This window comes from Gossypium hirsutum, chromosome A10 (genome assembly GCF_007990345.1).
Source record: "Gossypium hirsutum isolate 1008001.06 chromosome A10, Gossypium_hirsutum_v2.1, whole genome shotgun sequence".
Lineage (NCBI taxonomy): Eukaryota > Viridiplantae > Streptophyta > Magnoliopsida > Malvales > Malvaceae > Gossypium > Gossypium hirsutum.
The window spans coordinates 100,257,847-100,274,330 of record NC_053433.1 but is presented as its reverse complement, the minus strand read 5'-3'; the positions used below and the strand labels follow the sequence as shown (position 1 = coordinate 100,274,330).

At 34.3% G+C, this 16,484-nt stretch overlaps 1 non-coding gene and 1 pseudogene across 1 annotated transcript; both read left to right on the top strand.

The window, feature by feature from the left end:
- LOC121203504 (uncharacterized) overlaps window positions 1–16,484 on the top strand; it is a 47,937-nt pseudogene that overhangs the window by 27,386 nt on the left and 4,067 nt on the right.
- Window positions 2,245–2,351, top strand: LOC121208695 (small nucleolar RNA R71). Its single transcript, XR_005903826.1, has one exon. It is a non-coding gene; the product is annotated as a small nucleolar RNA R71 (small nucleolar RNA).

Here is a 16,484-nt window from a genome sequence, read left to right as displayed (position 1 = left end):
ACCACTTACACGCCACCTTTATAGCTCCCTAGTGGTGTCACTTAGCCACTTTACCAAAGGCTCATTTGTGTTACATTTTACCCACAAATTTTAATAATACCACCTATCCAAGGCCCCTAACTTCTTAAGACTAAAATTCAAAAATTCCACCGGGTTTTTTCCAACACATGGGCCTTCCATAAGCCCATTTACCTACTCAAATTTTGAATTCCACAACCAAATACCAAATTTTAAAAACCTTACCAAAATATCGAGAATCGCAAAAAACCCGAAAATCAGGATGTTACAATATTCCTTATTCCTGCTATCAATCTCATCAAAATAAGGTTTTAAACGGGTGTTGTTTACTTTAAAAGTGCCAAACCTGGGATGACTCACCTCGACCGTACTGAATGGAAAAATGCTGAGTACCGTAAAAGGGATTTCTTCATTCAGTGTGGTAGCGATAATGTGGGGATCTACGGCATCTAATATGACTCTATCTCCAAACTTAAGTTGATTTGGAAAGGTATTGAGCTTGTTCTGTCATAGATTCGATTTATCGGGTGTTCTCTGTTTATGCGTTTGCCATTCATCTAGCTCCTCGATTTGTAGCCTTCGATCTTCATGAATAGGTTCTCTACTTTTGCTTGAGAATGGCTCATGTAGTACCTTCAGACTCATTTCCTGCAAAGAAGGTTGCACCATATTGTCAGTTTTAGTAGAATGGTTTAGACGATCGCCTTCAATTTCCAATGTGTTGCCGGAATTGCGAGCTTGAAGGGTGATTCTTTCGTCTCCCACACGGAGTGTGAGTTCACCTATACCAACATCAATAATTGTTTTAGTAGTTGCTAAAAAGGGCCTTCCTAGAATTAAAGGAGTGTTACTATCCTCCTCTATGTCTAGAACAATGAAGTCAATGGGAAATATAAATTTATCGATTTTAACTAGCACATCTTCAATAATACCCCTAGGGAATCTTATAATTTTATCTGCTAATTGAATGCTCATCCTAGTCTGTTTGGGTTTCCAGAGACCTAGTTGCTTAAACATTTTGTAAGGCATGACATTGATACTAGCCCCTAAATCAGCTAATGCATTATTAACATCTAAACTACCAATTAAGCAAGGAATCGTAAAACTCCCTAGATCTTTTAATTTGTTCGGTAGCTTTTTTTACAGAATAGTTAAGCACACTGCGTTTAGCTCCACATGTGACGCCTCGTCCAACTTCCGTTTATTTGCTAAAAGCTCCTTTAAAAATTTCATTGCGTTTGGCATCTGCGACAGAGCTTCAATAAAAGGTAAGTTAATGTGTAATTTTTTTATGAGTTTAAGGAATTTACCAAATTGTTCATCAAAGTGTTCTTTCCTTGTCGTGTTGGGGTATGGGGCACGAGGTTTATATTCGACATTCACTGATTTGTTTTTATTATAACCTACCTCACCTTGACCTTTGCTTACCACAGTTTCTTGCCTCAGTTCTGGTTCAGGCTCAACGACTCCTTCGTCATCTTGAATATTAATTGCGTTGGGCTGTTCCCTTGGGTTGGGTTCAGTATTACTTGGCAAGCTACCTTGTGGTCGTTTGGAGATTAGTTTGGAAAGCTGGCCCATCTGAGTTTCGAGCCCTTAGATTGACGCTTGTTGATTTTTAAGTGTTGGCTCAGTGTTCTGAAAACGGGTTTCTGACACTGATATAAACTTTGAGAGTATCTCTTTAAGGTTCGGCTTCTTTTCCTGTTTATAGGGTGGTTGTTGAAAACCCGGAGGATGTTGTGGTCTTTGATTTCCTTGACCGCCCCATGAGAAATTGGGGTGGTTCCTCTAACCAGCATTGTAAGTGTTACTGTATGGGTTATTTTGGGATCGAGAGTAATTGTTACCCATATATTGAACTTGTTCCTACTCGATGCTAGGGTTGTAAGGTTGATACTTTGTGCATGCTCCTCTTCCATTCATCTCGCACCACATTACTGGATGTACCTGAGTAGAACCAAGTAAACCATCAATCTTTTTATTTAGAAGTTCTATCTGATTTGATAGCATAGTAACTGAATCAATGTTATAAAGGCTTTCTGTTTTAGTTGGCTTAGTCCTCATGACTTGCCATTGATAGTTATTCAGTGACATCTCCTCTATAAACTCATAGGCATATTCAGGTGTTTTATTATTGATGGTTCCGCCAGCAGCTGTGTCAACCATTTGTCGAGTCGAAGGTTCAGGCCATTATGGAATGTTTGAACCTGTAGCCAAAGCGGTAACCCATGGTGAGGGCACCTTCTCAGTAAGTCTTTGTATCTCTCCCATGCATCGTAAAGAGTTTCTAAGTCCATCTGCACAAACGAAAAGATATCATTACGTAATTTAGCCGTTTTAGTCGGTGAAAAATATTTTAATAGAAATTTTTCGGTCGTTTATTCCCAAGTAGTGATTGACCCTCGTGCTAATGAGTCCAACCACTGTTTAGCTTTATTTCTCAATGAAAAAGGGAATAACCAAAGATGAATGGCATCATTAGAAACACCATTAATTTTTTAAATGTATCACATAGTTCTAACAAGTTTGCTAAGTGAGCATTGGGATCCTCATCCTGCAAACCATCAAACTGAACAAATTGCTGTATCATTTGAATTGTGTTAGGTTTTAGTTCAAAAGTATTTGCAACTACAGCAGGTCTAACAATGCTCAATTCAATTCCTGTTAAAAAAGGTTTAGTATAATCATACATAGTGCGTGAAGCAGGATTTTGATTAACCACAATTACAGGAGGTAGCTGATTGTCTTGGTTTTCATCCATCTCTTCGGTTGGGGGTTGAGTATCGTCTTCTTGCTCATTTTTGGGTATCTTGAGCTTCGTCTTATTTCTCTTTAGTTTCTACGAACTATGCGATCGATTTCTTCATCAAAGAGTAGTGGTCCTGACGGGATTCTTCTAGTCATAAACTATGAAAACTTGCCAAGAAAAAGTAAATTAATAAGTAATAATAATAAAAAATTAAATTAAATTAAATTGCAAGAAAAATAAATGGCTAAAGTAATAAAAATTGAGCATTCCTAATATCTTAGTTCCCCGGCAACGGCGCCAAAAACTTGATAACGTAATTTCGTGATAGGTTTTAAATATTTATAATTAATCGCTCTTGAAACTAACTATTATCGCGATGTAGGCAAGTGTACCTATCGAGCAGTAGTATAGTTTTAGAAAGGCCAAATTGTCAAACCCAAAGGAACTAAAAGTACTAGTAATGACTGTCTTTTTATTATCTAGCCTAAGAATGAAGCGGTTTCTATTTTAACTAACTAATTATCTAAACTAAGAATTCACAGAGAATAGAATTGGGGAATTGCTTTTGGGAAAATCGATTAAATTAAGACAATACCTAAGGAAAAATCCACCTAGACTGTACTTGTTATTCTGGCTCCGAATCGAACGATTTATTCATTTAACTTGTTCCATAGAGATCCCTAAGTTATGTTATTATCCCTATTCAAGACTAATAACGTCTAATCCCTAGATTGAATAATTGAGACCTTTCTCTAATTAACAACCTAGGGTTGCATTAACTCGATCTATGGATCCCCTTATTAGGTTTGACCCTAATCCGGAAAAATCTTGTCACCCTATGTCTAGGCGCGCAAACAACTCCGCTTAATTATGACAAATGTACTCTTAGACAGGGTCTACTCCTCCTCTGAATAAGAGCTTATCTTGAATCAGTATCCAGGGATATCAAAACAAGAATTAAGAACACATAATTAAGAACAAGTTAAATATTTATCATACAATTCAAAAAATAATAACAAGATTCATCTTAGGTTTCATTCCCCTTTGGTATTTAGGGGTTTTAGTTCATAACTAAATAAGAAAACATAGAATAATAAGGAATACAAAACATAAAGAAAACCCAAAACTCCTGAAGAGGAAATTGATGAGAGATCTTCAGTCTTGATGGTGAATCCAGCTTCTAAGATGGATCAATTGGCTTCCTTAGAGTAATTCCTTACTTCTATTCTGTGTCACTCTCTTTCTTCATCCTCTAGGGTGTATTTATAGGCTTTGAAATGCCTAAGAGCCCTCAAAATTAGCCTTTTCCGAATTGGACTCAACTTGGGCTCGGCAGGGACACGCCCATGTGCGATTACTTCAGGCCGTGCTCGAGCTTGCCAAATTGACACGGTCGTGTGGTCTGCCCATGTGAGGAGGTCAAGCCCGTGTTGATTTCGTACTTTGGCCCATTTTTTCAGTTTTTGGCCCGTTTCTCGTTCCTTTCGCTCTCTTATGCTTTCCTAAGTATAAAACATGAAATTAAAGCATTAGGAGCATCGAATTCACCAATTCTAATAGAAAATCATCCATAAAATGTGCTAAACATGGGGTAAAAATATGTATAAATTATGGTTTATCAGGAAACAGTCAAATACTTTAACAGTTCTGAAATCAGAGGTACGGGCTAGCTAGATTACGAAGCAAAGATCTCAAAAACGTAAAAATCATTAAAAATCAAGCAAAAACCACTCACCGAATTAACTTCCAATCTTGGCCGAATACTCAATCTTCCATGGCTACTCAAACTTTTCATTTTTGGTGGAGAATTGAAGGAGAAAGATGATACAAATGTTTGTTTTATTATTAAACTTATTAATTTCCTAAATTACTATATTATCCTTAATTAATAAACATGTTAAACATCCATTTCATGCCTATTAATGTCCACTCAATATGTCAATGGTCTAATATCAATAGAAAGACCTTTAATTTAATATTATATAGCTATTAGACACCTTTAGCTAATAGAACTAAACTTTTGCGCTTTAAGCAATTTAGTCCTTTTTACCGAATTAACCACTCAAATGGTAAAATTTCTTCACGAAATTTTCACACAACCCTAATATCATGCTGTAAGATATTAAAATAATAATAAATTAAATTTTTTGACATTAGATTTGTGGTCCCGAAACTACTGTTTTGATTAACCCTAAAAACGGTTTGTTACACTATGTCTATCATGGGGAAGGACATATGTTCGAAGAATGTCCATCAAACCCAGAATCTGTGTTACATGGGTTACCAGAACCAAAATCAAGGAAGGCAATGATTGTAATCCAATTTCTATAACACATCGTGGCAAAACCACCCAAATTTTTCCTGGAGTAACCAAGGGGCTGGAACTAGTAACACTTATGCACAACCCAGACCAACCCAGCCACCTATTTTCCCCCAAAATGTTCAGAAACCAACTCAAGCTAAACCTTCCAATAGCTTAGAGAACCTATTTAAGGCAAGGAAAAAAAGATGCCACTCTTAGGAATTTGAAGAATCAGGTAGGTCAACTTGCTACTAAACTTAAGAACCATCCACAAGGTGTTTTACTTAGTGATACGAAGAATTCGAGGAATCCAAGGAAGGAGCATTGTAAAGAATTAACATTGAGGAGTGGAAAGACATTAGAGCCCAATACCATCAAAGTTGAAGAGGAGCCAACTAATGCTCAAGACTCAATGGAAGTTCAACCAAGTATTGAAATTCCAATTTCACTGGAACTAGAATCTGCAAAATCCAGTAAGGTAACTTCTGAACTAGTTAATTATGATAAACTAACAATTTCTTTAGATGCAAAATTGCTACAGAAGATGAATCAACCAGTTCTAGTAAATAATCCTCCACCACCTTACCCTCAAAGACTTCAGAAGCAGAAATAGGATGTCCAGTTTAAGAAGTTCCTAGAAGAAATCAAGCAACTTCATATCAACATCCCATTGATTGAAGCACTTGAAAAAATGTAGAACTACGTCAAATTCATGAAGGATATCCTGTCTAAAAAATGAAGACTAGGAGAATTTGAGATGGTAACCCTAACAAAAGAATGTGGTGCATATCTTCAAGACAAACTATCCATGGAATTGAAAGATCCTAGATGTTTTACCATACCTTGCAATATTGGAGCAACATATTGTGGTAAGGCGCTAAGTTATTTGGGTGTGAGTATCAACTTGATACTCATGTTAATATTTAGGAAGTTAGGGATAGGTGAAGTTAGACCTATTACGGTTACACTTCAATTAGTAGATCGATCATTAACAGATCTCGAAGGAAAAATCGAGGATGTATAAGTACGTGTAGACAAATTTATTTTTCCTACTGGCTTTATTATTCTAGAATTTGAAGTAGATAAAGAGGTGTCAATCATCCTAGGAAGGCTTTACCTAGCAACTGGAAGAACTTTTATTGACGTGCAGAAGGGCGAGCTTACTATGCGTGTCCAGGACGACTAGGTAACATTTAATGTTTTTAAGTCTATGCGATTTCCTGAAACAATTGATAATTGTTCTGCAATGTTTGATTTAGAGGAATTAATCATAGAAAAGGAACTCAACTATGTTGAGGACCCATTGAAGCAAATTTTGACATCAGACCCTTCAAGTGATAAAGAGGAGGATGAATACTTAGCTTTGCTAGAAGCTAATCAAAGGGGATTTAATCTGCAATCCCACTTTGAATCTTTAGAGTTAGAGAAAAGGGATTATGCCTAACCAAAAGTGTCAATCGAGGAGCCACCTAAATTAAAACTGAAGGTACTTCCCTCACATTTAAAATATGTTTATTTAGGTAATGCTTCTACTTTTCCTGTGATTGTTTCAGCAAAATTAACCGTAGAGCAAAAAGAGAAACTCATCCAATTATTAAAACAATTCAAGAAGGCTATCGGATAGACCATAGCTGATATTCGCAGCATTAGTCCTTTTGTATGTATGCACAAGATTATCCTGCAAGATGGTGAGAAAGGGACAATTGATGGACAACAAAGATTGAACCCTATCATGAAGGAGGTGGTAAAGAAAGAAATCATCAAGTGGTTAGATGCGCGTATAATATACCCCATCTCAGATAGTTTGTGGGTAAGTCTGGTCCAGTGCATGCCAAAAAAAGTAGGTATTACAGTCATAGAGAATGAAAACAATGAGCTAATACCAACCATAACAATTACGGGATGGAGAATTTGCATTGATTACTAAAAGCTGAACAATGCGACAAGGAAGGATCATTTTCTTTTACCGTTCTTAGACCAGATGCTGGATACACTCGTGGGGCAAGACTATTACTATTTTCTTGATGTATACTCGGGGGTATAATCAGATTATAATAGCACTAAAAGATCAACACAAAACAATGTTCACATGCCTATACGATACATTTGCATTTAGACACATACCATTTGGTTTGTGTAATGGTTTGTGTAATGCACCTGTTACATTTCAAAGATGTATGATGTCTATATTTACTGACATGGTTGAGAAATACTTAGAAGTCTTTATGGATGATTTTTCATTGTTTGGAGACACTTATGATGATTTCTTAGCCAATCTAACCAAGGTACTAAGGCAATGTGAAGAAACAAACCTCGTACTCAACTGGGAAAAGTGTCATTTCATGGTATGAAAAGGTATTGTTCTAGGGCATCAGATAACGAGACATGGAGGTGGATAAAGCAAAGGTAGATGTTATTAAGAAGCTCCCACCTTCAACATCTGTAAAGTGTGTTAGGAGCTTTTTGGGCCATGCTGGTTTCTATCGAAGATTTATCAAGGACTTCTCCAAAATTGCTAAACCTTTATGTAAATTATTGGAGAAAGACACAATGTTCAAATTTGATGAGGAGTGCTTAAGAGCTTTCAATTATTTGAAAAGTCAATTAGTTTCAACGCCCATAATTGTCACACTAGATTGTGATTTCCCATTTGAATTGTTCTGTGACACAAGTGATTTCACGATAAGAGCTGTTATGGGCCAGTGAAGGAACACATTTTTCCATCCCATCTACTATGCAAGTCGGACACTAATAGGAGCTCGGTTGAATTATATGGTAACAGTGAAAGAGTTACTTGTTATTGTGTTGGCTTTTGATAAGTTTTGATTTATCTTGTAGCTACCAAAGTGATTATCTATACGAACCATTCGACAATTAAGTATTTACTTGCCAAGAAAGACGCTAAGCCAATATTGATCCGATAGATACTTCTACTTCAAGAGTTTAATCTAGAAATTCAAGATCGAAAGGGAATAGAAAACCAAGTAGCAGACCACTTGTCCAGATTGGAGCCACAAGAAGGGAATTCTCCACTTACACCTAGTCAGGAGACATTCCCAGATGAACACATACTGACGGTAAATCATGTCCATAATACCCCTTGGTTTGCTGATATTGCTAACTATTTAGCTTATGGTTTGATGTCGATTGATAAGACGTATTATCAAAAGAAAAAATTTCTTCATGATGTGAAGTGTTATTTCTAGGGAGAACCATACTTGTTTAAAAAGTGTGCAGATCAAATGATCAGGAGATGCATGGTAGAAGATGAAGTACATAAGATTGCCACTTAGCTTCAAGTGGGGGAAACTTTAGAGGTACATATACTGTGGCCAAGGTATTGCAAGCCGGATTCTTTTGGCCAACAGTATTCAAAGACACATATGCTTACGTAAAGAGTTGTGATCAATGTCAAAGGTTTGGAAATGTCACCAGCAGAAATGAGATGCCCCGAAAAAACATCATTGAGGTAGAATTATTCAATGTTTGGGGTATTGACTTTCTCGATCCTTTCCCTCCATCTTTTGGTTACAAGTACATATTGGTAGATATAGACTACATGTTTAAACGGGTTAAGGCCAAGTCATATCTGACGAATGATGCTAAGGTTGTGATGAAGTTTTTTCAGAAGCATGTGTTCTCAAGGCTTGGAACCTAAAGAGCTATCATCAGTGATGAAGGGTCCCATTTTGTGAACAAATGGTTGAAATGGTTACTCAACAAAAATGGAGTAAAGCACAAGGTTGCCGCAGCTTACCATACACAGAACAATGGGCAAGTTGAACTGGCAAACAAAGAGATCAAAGGCATACTCAAGAAGGTAGTGTGCTTGAACTAACAAGATTGGTCCAAAAGGCTAGACAATGTTTTATGAGCCTACAGGACAGCATACAAAACAACTTTAGGGATGTCACCCTATAGGTTGGTCTTTGGGAAAGCCTGTCATACAAATTACTCAAGGAAAGATTTAAGAGATGGCATGACAAGCACATTCGAGTTCCAGAAGCACATTTGAGTTCGAGAGCAAATCTTTTTATTGAATTCCAAATTAAGGTTTTTCCCAAGTTAAAATCATGTTGGTCCGATCCATTTACGATTCACCAAGTTTATCCATACGGAGTTGTCGAACTTCAAAGTAAGGGAGGTAATTTTCGAGTCAATGCTCAACACTTAAAACATTACTGGGGGGATAAAATGGAACAGAATCAAATCTCGTTCATTTTATTAGATATTTAATTTTCCTTTTTTTCTTTTTAAATAAATGGTTTAGGGTATATTTTTGGGATTATTCTGTTTAAATAAATTCTATTTAGGAGATTGTAATTTAAGTGGGACCGCTTGTGACCCATCCAATCTTTCCTAGGAATTGATTTTAACATAATCTTTTGAGAAATTATTCCTTAAATGGCAAAATAAATTTTTAGTTTTTCAAATAAAAGGGTAAATTTTGATCCAAGTCTTAATTGCAACTCAATTTCAAATTTTCTTTTAGTCTAGGTACTTAATTGAATTATTTTCAAAATTTGGTTGCTTTTTAGTAAATATTAAAAATTAGATGTCTCTTTTTATAAATATTTTCAAAAGGCATTTAGAATAAATGTTTTTAATTAATTTAATAAATAAGATGATAATAACTAGTATATAATTATATTTATTATATTATATATTAATTATTATCAACTTTATATAGAATTAAGGTTAGTTTAAATTTGATCATATTTAACTTAATAGTTTTTATTTTAATAAATTAATAGCAAATAATAATTTACTATGCATTATATTAATTATTAACTGTTGTTAACTTTGTGTAGAATTAGAATTGAGAATATTTTAACTATCAAATTGTTCTAAGAATTCTAATTAAACTCTTACCTTTTCCCTATAAATTCCACCAACCTTCTCCATCATTCATCACTCATCAAACCAACCTTCATTCACCCATTCCACCACCAATCCTAGCATTCAAAAACCACCAGTAGTAGCACCGCCCAACAGCCTTATTCGGCCAGCAGCTCACCCCGCACGCAACTACCTCCATCACGCACTACTGCTACCTTACACGTCCTGCTCTGCGCGCATCGTGCCGCTCCTAGCTCCAGCTCATGTACGCCAACGCTGTTGCTCAGTAACGTTGCTACTTGCTGCCCATCCAGCTGCTCACGCTAGGCCCTGCTACTCTCTCGTACATCTACCCTCACGTCCAGTAGCTTCGCAGTATCCATGCAGTACACTAGCCTTGGTACTCGCACCAACACCCCACACGTAGCCGATAACCCTCCAACCATCCTGAAATTGACCTTTTTTATTTATATTTATTTTTCTTTGAGTTCTTAATTTTTATTCAAAGGTGGTAAGAAAAATTCCTCTCTTAAATTTTAATTATTTAATTTTTCAATTTATTAAATTATTAATATTTTATACTAATTAAATTTTTAAGAAAATATTTGTTTCCATCCTATGTTCAAGTTAATCATGCCTCGTAAGAGAACTCGTGCCTCTGTCCAAATTGATGAATCACAAAACAAATTCCCCTGTGAATAAGCCAAAAGGAGATACAAAGGCATTTTCAAGAATCAACAGATGCACCTAAAAAAGTCTTCACGCTGAAAGAAAGCAACTATATAGATTTCATGGGCGTATTCGACAAATTGCTGAAGCTCTCAAGTGGGAGTTATTTTGGGAGAAAAGCCCTAGTGCAAATGAGGAGTTAGTTCGTGAATTTTATGCAAATTTGACCTCAAATGAATTCATGGAAGATTTTGTTCAAGGAATCAAGGTACAAATAACCTCAAACACTATTAGTGAATTCTTTAAATTACCTGATTTTGAAGATGAAGAATATTCTTCCTTGATGAGAAATATTGAGTCTGAAAATCTACAAGAAATTTTGGAGGAACTTACAGTTCCAATTTCTAAGTGGATTGTGTCAAAGCAAGGAATTCATACTTGTCGCAAAGAATATTTAACACCACTAACAAAGGTATGGTTCTACTTCATTCGATTCAACGTTATTCCTATTTCACATGGGACTACAATTTCATTAGAGCGAATGGTCTTATTATACTCGATTTACTGGAAAGAATTTATATGGAAAGAATCTGTAATAGCCCGATTTAGACCCTAGTTGGAACGGTGGTTTCGAGACCACGAATCCGAGTCAGAAAAATATTTAAAAATTATGTTCTGTGTTTATTTTGTGTGAATTTATGTCTGTGAAATTTTCGTGATTTCATTTTGTCGTTTAGGTGTCCGATTAAATTAAAGGACTTAATCGCGTAAAATGAAAATTTGGTGGTTACTTGTAAAAGGGGCGGAATTGCATTTGGCTTTTCAAATGGAAATATGTTGCAATTATCCCATTTAATGAATAACTGGACGGTAATGGCCAAGGAATATAATGATTTAATGATATTATAAAGGTTAAATAAGTAATTTGGTTAATAAACATATAATAACTAAAACAAAGTTATCATATTCATTTTATTTTATTATGTTCATCCACTGAAAATAAGAAACAAAAGAAAGAAAAAAGAAACCTAGGTTTGGCTATCCTTGCAAGCTTGATTCAAGGTTCGTTCTTAGTCAGTTTTTAATAATTTTTACGTTTTTTAGATTGTTGCTTCGAGTACTAGTAAACCCATGCTTGAATTTTTTATTTTGGGGAATATTTTAAGTTATGCCATTGTTGAGAGCTTGTGATTTTTGTTGTTTGATGATGAAATAAGAAATATATGTTTTAGATTAACATGTTTTGTATTGGAGTTTTTGATGATTTTGAGTAATTAGGTCTAAATTGCAAAAATAATAATTTGAGGGACTAAAATGTGAAATAAATGAAATATATGGACTTGTATGAATATGGGTAAGATTCGGCCTAACATGGGTGTGTTGAAATTTTGCATATTTTGTGTTTTGTGCAATAGGGACTAAATTGTAAAAAGTGTAAATGTTAGGGGTAAAATAGTAATTTGCCCATTTATGTGTTTTTGGACTAAATTGAATGAAAATATATTTGAATGAGCTTAATTTGAATATCTTTAGATCAAGAACCAAAGAAATCGGATTTGGATCGGGGGAAAATGAAAGTTTTCGACTAGCTGTCCCATTATATTTTATACCGTTCGAGGTAAGTTCATAAGCAAATAGATGTACTTAATTTTAATTAAATGTAAAGTATATATGCTGAAATGAAATATATGAATTTATATATGTAATAGCCGAATGTTGTTAAGCTTGGTAACTATGTTTACGACTTCGTTTCGATCGAGTTACAACGTTCGAAAGCCCCGTATGAACCTTTGGAATAGTTAGGATGCATATGTCATGACATAGGATTCCTATATGTTATGTGCAAGTAAGACCATGGCATCAATATGTGACTCCGATATATAAGTGCGAGTAAGACCCTGTCTGGGACAGTGGCATCGATATGTGATTACATGTAAGACCACATCTAGGATGCTGGCATTGTACGATATATGTGTGATTATTCGAGTGTCCTATCAAATTCTGAATGGTTCATCGGGAAAAGGTAAATCTTGATTGGATGTGTAAAACGAGTGAAATGGCCAGGTATGAGTTAGCTTGTTGGCTACTAGTAATAAGGTAAGTATGTACTTGATAGTTGTTACAAATTATGTGCGATGTAAAAGAAGGATATATATAATTATATGAATTTGGTAAGTGTATTCGGCTTTTGAACAAATGGTATGTAAATTATGGAATTGATTCATGGATATGTGTATATATGTGACCATGTATATTTGACCATTTAAGTAATATGTGTACATGATGTCATATTATGATACTTGAGCTTGTGTCTAAGAGTGTATGTATATTTGGTTGTCTAAAGACATATTGGCTTTGAAACTGGAATGATAATTACTTAAATTGATTATATGGGCATTTGGCTAAGGTTGGAATTATGTATGAAAGGGTATTATTTAAGAAATTTGTATGCTTGAGACTAAGCAGGGTAATGTTAATGTAATTTGGTTTAGTTTTAAATGAGTAGATTATACCATTGGATTGTTTATTTGGTTATAACTTACTAAGCTATGATAGCTTATTCTGTGTGTTCATGTTTACTCGGTTTTATAAATTTTGGAGTCAAGCTACGAGCTCGAGGACTGTCAGCAAAGTTCATCACACTATCTACTATTTTGGTACCTTTATAAGTTAAACTCGAATTATGGCATGTATAGGCTGGAACGTGTTTTGAAATGTTGGATTTGGTTTTGTATAATTTGAGCCATGTGAAAATGGCTTAATTTTCATGTTAAATTCGATTATGTTTTGATTATGATATGAGCTCACTTTTGGTTATAATGCTATATACTAAGCATGAATTGTTTATGTGATAGATGTCATATGTTTTGGTATTATCTTGATAATGGTTGGTGAATTTGGAAATGGTTAATGTAATGATCATTGTGTGTATACATTTTCATAGCATGTTTAATCGGTTTGGCTAAGGTTTTGTATAGGTGAAACATATATGAATTGGCTGTTGTGTTTGATATAGGTAATAATATATAAACTGGCGTTAAATGATAAATGGCTGTGTTCGAATGTGATTAAGGTAATGGCATTTGGTTATGAGATGGATGACATGAATTATATTTATGAGCCACTTGTGATTTGGCACTTATGAATATACGCATATATTGAATTGGTTTGATGTATTGGTTAAATTATATGTTATAAGACAAAATGATTGGAATAAGGTGATTCAGAATTTGGATGTGGTCTGTGTTCGTTGGTAAGTATGAAATATATGTGTTTGGTTGTAAGTATACGGTTACCATGACAAAACACTCGTTTATGTCATAAAAGTTAGTTTCATAAGTGAGCTATTACATGGTATTAGCATACATAAGTGTTCGGCATTATTATGTGACTTATGTAGTTGTTTTGATTTTGATATTCCGTGGTGATTTGATTAATCACTCTGTAAATATTAATAAAGATATTAGTTTGTATAATGTATCGTTATGTGGTTTTAAGTATGAATTTAATTAATATTAGATATTTAAATGATGTTTGAGTTTGAGTTGAGTGATAATATCATTAGTTAATATAAAAATCAATGTATGCTATGTATAATAATAGTTGAATAATCATATAGGTTTATTCTTATCTCTGTTAAAATCAGTATATGCTTTAATATTTTGAATGATATATTTCATATTGTTGTATATGATTGATATTACTATATATGTATAAGTATGATTTGAAATGTTTCAAGTTTAAGAGTTGTGTTAATTATGAAATAAATTTTGACTGATTTTAGGGACTTGTTCATGTGTATATATATAATTGTTCAGAATTGTGCTTTTATTCTATAATGCCTTATGACCCTAATTAGGTGACGGATACGGGTTAGGGATGTTACAAAATCATCCTGTGAGAAATGCAGAATTGTGCCACTAGACATTCTGGCCCAGCTTACTTTCCCTTTAGGATAACAATTTTGTGCTTGAAAGTTAAAATTCTTGCAAACATAAAGAAGACTGGTTATAGTCAGGCACAATCACAAATTGGGAACCTCTATCAAATAGCCATAGACTTTGTTCTACAACAACGAGTTGAAGAAAGTGAGGATCCCGAAGAAGAAGAAGAAGAAGATCCCACAGAGATTGAACTAATGCAGCCAGCTAAAATCCCTAATAAGGCAGAACCAAACTTCAATGTTTAGGACTCAATCACCTCGCCCAGATCTTCGAGATGAGCTGTCAAAGTTGATGGATATAATGCAACATATACAGTGGCAAATAACAAGCTTACTGGAGATATTCAAAAATACAGGATGACTCAATGAGAAGCGCTCTTACGAAAATATTCAATGACCCATTTATTTTTATGCCAAAGTTTCCAGATTTCATATTTGAACCATGGAGTCCACTATCAAAGAGGGAGCGAAGTGATTCATGCAAAAACAAAGACAGTGTAGCAAAAGTTGAGTCGAATTTAAAGGGATCTAGAAATAAATAAAAATGGGGTTCTTGACTTTATTTTATTTCCATTCTTAGGTTATTTAATATTTTAGGATTAAGTTTTATTAGGAATTTTTATTTTTTTCATAATAAAACAAGATAAATAAAATGAACAAGTTGCAAAGTACAAAATGTAGCAATAGATATATACATGTCTAGGATTAGATCTAGAGAGAGCTTGGTAGTTAAGAAGTCAAATTGACTCACCTCATCTTTTCTAGAATCCTACTCGGTGTATAGTATCTATTCACTTTTAACAATGAGGACATTGTTCATCTTAAGTAGGGGGACTGAAAAATTGAAATTATTTTCTCTTAAAATAAAATTTTCTTTTAATTATGATTAGGATATTTTTTTGTTCAAAAATTTGAAATTTTGTTTAGTATGCTAAACTTCAGTATAAATAAAATTTGATTATTTCAATAATTGTTATGTTAGCTGAATTATGAAATAAATGTATTTTTATTAAAGCATGCAAATCATACCATAAAATTTTTTGGTTCCTTAGGAAAGTTAGGCATGCATGAAAGTTCAAGTCTCTAGAATTGACTTAGTAGTTTCTTAAGGCAAAATCCAAGGAAGCATGGAATGTTGAAAATCATTTAGGCAACTTTTGTTTGGATTGTTTGAGCCTTTCAAGCCAACCTTGATGAATTTTTATCCTTTGAAACCTAACTTTGAGACCATATGGCCTAATTTTATTTGAACGCATGCACTATTTAGCCAGCACTTTTTCTCTTAATTATCTTTAAATTTTCCAAAACACTAGACTCTGTACTATTCAAAATATTCTTTGAAAATAAGTTTGGGGGAGTTGAAAAGAACTATCAAGAGCTCAAAAAATTGTAGTACATACAACAAAATGCTCGTGAAATAAAAGAAAAGAAGAAAGAGCATATGTACTTGAAAGAAAATAGATGTGCAAAAGAATATGTACTTGGCAAATCAAATGACACATATAACAAAATACTCAAAAATACTATACATGACATTGAACAAAATAAACAGAGTCTTTATACCAAAGCTTACTTAGTTGATAGTGTGTTGACTCTCCAATTGTCTTCCAGTCCTTATGAGTCGTCGAGCTCTGTAAAACAGGGAAAAGAGAGGGGGTAAGCATTTTCATGCTTAGTAAGCTCGAATAACCGAAAAGTAAACTTACCGAGTAATTAGCATACATCCATACTTAATTCATGAAATCATCCATTATGAAATGATTTCCTATTACATGCACTCAATCAATGAGTTAGTCACATAATCATGTATCATGTAATTTAACTAGATGAGCTCATCATTCAACATTTTATCCATATATGTATATCCCATGTTAATCTCGTAGAGTTTCTAGGAAATCTCGATGGAATACCCATTATCTGTCAATTCTTACAAATGATCATTCCATATATGCACTCCCGCG